This window comes from Aquarana catesbeiana, linkage group LG02, assembly GCF_042186555.1.
Source record: "Aquarana catesbeiana isolate 2022-GZ linkage group LG02, ASM4218655v1, whole genome shotgun sequence".
Taxonomy (NCBI): Eukaryota; Metazoa; Chordata; class Amphibia; order Anura; family Ranidae; genus Aquarana; species Aquarana catesbeiana.
Window position 1 is genome coordinate 787,407,323 of NC_133325.1, and position 5,408 is coordinate 787,412,730.

General features: G+C 50.5%; 1 long non-coding RNA gene across 1 annotated transcript; it reads left to right on the top strand.

Moving 5' to 3' along the window:
* Window positions 1-3,789: 3,789 nt before the first annotated feature.
* Window positions 3,790-4,827, top strand: LOC141129408 (uncharacterized). Its single transcript, XR_012241821.1, has 4 exons — window positions 3,790-3,876; window positions 4,008-4,124; window positions 4,267-4,487; window positions 4,590-4,827. It is a non-coding gene; the product is annotated as an uncharacterized lncRNA (long non-coding RNA).
* The last annotated feature ends 581 nt before the right edge of the window (window positions 4,828-5,408 follow it).

Consider the following 5,408-nt stretch of genomic DNA (forward strand, 5'->3'; position numbering starts at 1 on the left):
ATCAGGAAGTGGGTCCTGAGACCCAACTGGCCAGGGAGTCTTAGGACTCCCAGCCAATCGGTCTCAGGACCCACTTCCTGTGTGGCCGGGGGGAGAGGCAACGCCTGTTCGGCTGGGAGGAGAAGCAATGGCCCCGCCTCTTCCCATGGCAAGCTGGAGCGAGGAACAGCAGATGGAGGGGCGGAGGGACAGCAACAGCCTATTTAAGCTTCCAGGAACCCTACCCCGGATCTAGCACCACCTCGTCATTGGCCTCCTAAGGTAAGACCACTGATCACCGCCTTCCCGTCTATCTTCTGCGGGGGGGGGGCAAGTTTGTTTACCGCCCCCCCCAAAAAATATTGAGCACCTGCCACTGCTGGAGAGCAAGATGACAGGGATCACCATTGGCAGGACAGAGTACAGGGTCCACTGCTGGCAGGGAGGACAGGGAATCACCACTGGAGAGGCAGAGGATAGGGATCATTGCTGAAAAGGCAGAGGATAGGGATCACCACTGGAGAGTCAAAGGGGAGGAACCACAACTAAAGAGAGAGAGGACAGGAATCATCACTAGAGAGGGAGAGGACAGGAATCATCACTAGAGAGGGAGAGGACAGGAATCATCACTAGAGAGGGAGAGGACAGGGATCATCACTAGAGAGGGAGAGGACTGGGATCACCACTAGAGAGGGAGAGGACTGGGATCATCACTAGAGAGGGAGAGGGCAGGAATCATCACTAGAGAGGGAGAGGACAGGGATCATCACTAGAGAGGCAGAGGACAGGAATCATCACTAGAGAGGGAGAGGACAGGAATCATCACTAGAGAGGGAGAGGACAGGAATCACCACTAGAGAGGGAGAGGACAGGAATCATCACTAGAGAGGGGGAGGACAGGGATCACCACTAGAGAGGGAGAGGACAGGAATCACCACTAGAGAGGGAGAGGACAGGGATCATCACTAGAGAGGGGGAGGACAGGGATCACCACTAGAGAGGGAGAGGACAGGAATCATCACTAGAGAGGGAGAGGACAGGGATCATCACTAGAGAGGCAGAGGACAGGAATCATCACTAGAGAGGGAGAGGACAGGAATCATCACTAGAGAGGGAGAGGACAGGAATCACCACTAGAGAGGGAGAGGACAGGAATCATCACTAGAGAGGGAGAGGACAGGAATCATCACTAGAGAGGGAGAGGACAGGAATCATCACTAGAGAGGGAGAGGACAGGGATCATCACTAGAGAGGGAGAGGACTGGGATCACCACTAGAGAGGGAGAGGACAGGAATCATCACTAGAGAGGGAGAGGACAGGAATCACCACTAGAGGGAGAGGACAGGAATCACCACTAGAGGGAGGGGACAGCAATCATCACTAGAGAGGGAGAGGACAGGAATCACCAATGGAGAGGGAGAGGACAGGAATCATCACTAGAGAGGGAGAGGACAGGAATCACCACTAGAGAGGGAGAGGACAGGGATCATCACTAGAGGGAGAGGACAGGAATCACCACTAGAGGGAGAGGAAAGGAATCACCACTAGAGAGGGAGAGGACAGGAATCACCACTAGAGAGGGAGAGGACAGGAATCACCACTAGAGAGGGAGAGGACAGGGATCATCACTAGAGAGGGAGAGGACAGGAATCATCACTAGAGGGAGAGGACAGGAATCACCACTAGAGAGGCAGAGGACAGGAATCATCACTAGAGAGGGAGAGGACAGGAATCACCACTAGAGGGAGAGGACAGGAATCATCACTAGAGGGAGAGGACAGGAATCATCACTAGAGAGGGAGAGGACAGGAATCATCACTAGAGAGGGAGAGGACAGGAATCACCACTAGAGAGGGAGAGGACAGGAATCATCACTAGAGAGGGAGAGGACAGGAATCATCACTAGAGAGGGAGAGGACAGGAATCATCACTAGAGAGGGAGAGGACAGGAATCATCACTAGAGAGGGAGAGGACAGGAATCACCACTAGAGAGGGAGAGGACAGGAATCACCACTAGAGAGGGAGAGGACAGGAATCATCACTAGAGAGGGAGAGGACAGGAATCATCACTAGAGAGGGAGAGGACAGGAATCATCACTAGAGAGGGAGAGGACAGGAATCATCACTAGAGAGGGAGAGGACAGGAATCATCACTAGAGAGGGAGAGGACAGGAATCATCACTAGAGGGGGAGAGGACAGGAATCACCACTAGAGAGGGAGAGGACAGGAATCATCACTAGAGAGGGAGAGGACAGGAATCATCACTAGAGGGGGAGAGGACAGGAATCACCACTAGAGAGGGAGAGGACAGGGATCACCAATGGAGAGGGAGAGGACAGGAATCATCACTAGAGAGGGAGAGGACAGGAATCATCACTAGAGAGGGAGAGGACAGGGATCATCACTAGAGAGGGAGAGGACAGGGATCATCACTAGAGGGAGAGGACAGGAATCACCACTAGAGGGAGAGGACAGGAATCACCACTAGAGAGGGAGAGGACAGGAATCACCACTAGAGAGGGAGAGGACAGGAATCACCACTAGAGAGGGAGAGGACAGGAATCATCACTAGAGAGGGAGAGGACAGGAATCACCACTAGAGAGGGAGAGGACAGGAATCATCACTAGAGAGGGAGAGGACAGGAATCACCACTAGAGAGGGAGAGGACAGGAATCACCACTAGAGAGGGAGAGGACAGGAATCACCACTAGAGAGGGAGAGGACAGGGATCATCACTAGAGAGGGAGAGGACAGGAATCATCACTAGAGGGAGAGGACAGGAATCACCACTAGAGGGAGAGGACAGGAATCACCACTAGAGAGGCAGAGGACAGGAATCATCACTAGAGAGGGAGAGGACAGGAATCACCACTAGAGGGAGAGGACAGGAATCATCACTAGAGGGAGAGGACAGGAATCATCACTAGAGAGGGAGAGGACAGGAATCATCACTAGAGAGGGAGAGGACAGGAATCACCACTAGAGAGGGAGAGGACAGGAATCATCACTAGAGAGGGAGAGGACAGGGATCACCAATGGAGAGGGAGAGGACAGGAATCATCACTAGAGAGGGAGAGGACAGGAATCATCACTAGAGAGGGAGAGGACAGGAATCATCACTAGAGAGGGAGAGGACAGGAATCATCACTAGAGAGGGAGAGGACAGGAATCATCACTAGAGAGGGAGAGGACAGGAATCATCACTAGAGGGGGAGAGGACAGGAATCACCACTAGAGAGGGAGAGGACAGGAATCATCACTAGAGAGGGAGAGGACAGGAATCATCACTAGAGAGGGAGAGGACAGGAATCATCACTAGAGAGGGAGAGGACAGGAATCACCACTAGAGAGGGAGAGGACAGGGATCATCACTAGAGAGGGAGAGGACAGGGATCATCACTAGAGAGGGAGAGGACAGGGATCACCAATGGAGAGGCAGAGGACAGGGATCACCGATGGAGAGATAGAGGACAGGGATCACCATTGGCAGGGCAGAGGACAAGGATCACTGCTGGAGAAGCAGTGGACATGGATCACCATTAGCAGGACAGAGGACAGGGGCCACCGCTGACAGGGTAGAGGACATGGATCACCACTGGAGAGGGAGAGGACAGGGATCACCGCTGGAAAGGCAAAGGACAAGGATCACGACTAAAGAGAGAGTGGAAAGGGATCACCACTTGAGAGGCAGAGGACAGGGATCACAGATGGAGAGGCAGAGGACAGGGATCACAACTAAAGAGAGAGAGAGGACAGGGATCACCACTCGAGATTGGCATTGTAATCAGCCGACAGCGTGAGGTGTGTGTTATAAATACCGAGTTCATTCACTCTGATCTTGTGATCGGAGGAGGATGCCTCGTTGATACTATGCTGTTGGACTGATTATACAGGTAACCTCAGCAACCTGGATTGCTGTTATCTCCACTTCTTTGCATACCTTAAGTGGTGTCTGGTTTTTACCATTTAAATATGTTTACCCATATTAGAACCTTGTTTCCCTCTTTTTTTTTTTTTTTATTAGATCCCTCTCTCTCCTTTACTATCTGCAGCTTTATGGTTGTCAGCCCGGACCCCGAGTCCTCCTCCTTCCCCCTACATCACAACCTGTAGGTCTCCCCCGTTTGGATCTAGCTTACAGGTATGTTTCCTGTGGCTAGTCCCCACATCTGCTCATGTTTTTTACACACCCTGGGATTTGATATATTTTCAATCCCAGGAGATATGATTGTCTACATTGATTATCAAAATCATTATTTATGGGGTCTTGTCCTTGTTTTCAGGTCCGGTTAATTTTTGGACCCCAGCCCGCGCACAAACGCCGTGCCAAATCTTAGGCACGGCGGTTTTCAGCACCCATTGGGATTGCATTATATGCACCAGTCATTACAATTTCACTCTACATGTTCCGCGATCTGGCTCTCTTTGTATGCACATGGCCTGGGAGACCGTTGTGAAGCTGATTTTATGCCTTGGATACTTCTATAGCACATGTATTTTGGAAGTGAGTATGACTCTCACACATACCTTCACTGGATGTGGGGGGAATGTTATCTGTTTTTTGTGTGTGATGTTAATGTTTCTTTTTAATTCTGTAATTTCTTAGATGGTAACTCTCACTTAATGAACCCTGATGAAGGATTCTCCGAAACGCGTCGGTTTAGTGAGACTTATTACATTTCCACTTTTGGTTTTCCTCTCAATGTGATGCAGTTGTGTCCAAATTACATGTCCTTGCTTTTTGATGTATCCTATTGTGTATATATTGTCTGTATTTGATTTGTATTTTTGTATATATTTTTTGTTGTACTTTTGAATTTTGTAATAAAATTATATATTTTTTACTTACATTGCATCATTGATGGTAGTGCCTCAAAAGTCCCGCTCTAGGGGAATGTTTTGGTCTTTTTGGATTTTTGGGATGTGGCACACCCTCTGCTTAGTACTACTCCCTGTCAGAGACCTCTTTTTCTTACTCGAGAGAGAAAGGTCAGGGATCACAGATGGAGAGGCAGAGGACAGGGATCACCGCTGCAAAAAGGCAAAGGACCGGGATCACCGATAAAGAGAGAGAGGAAAGGGATCTCCAATCACTATTCAAGAGGGAGAGGACAGGCATCACTTATGTAGAAGCAGAGGACAGGGATCACCTCTGGAGAGTCAGAGGACAGGGATCACCTCTGGAGAGTCAGAGGACAGGGATCACCTCTGGAGAGTCAGAGGACAGGGATCACCCCTGGAGAGTCAGAGGACAGGGATCACCTCTGGAGAGAAAGAGGACAGGGATCACCTCTGGAGAGTCAGAGGACAGGGATCACCTCTGAAGAGTCAGAGGACAGGGATCACCTCTGGAGAGTCAGAGGACAGGGATCACCTCTGGAGAGACAGAGGACAGGGATCACCTCTGGAGAGTCAGAGGACAGGG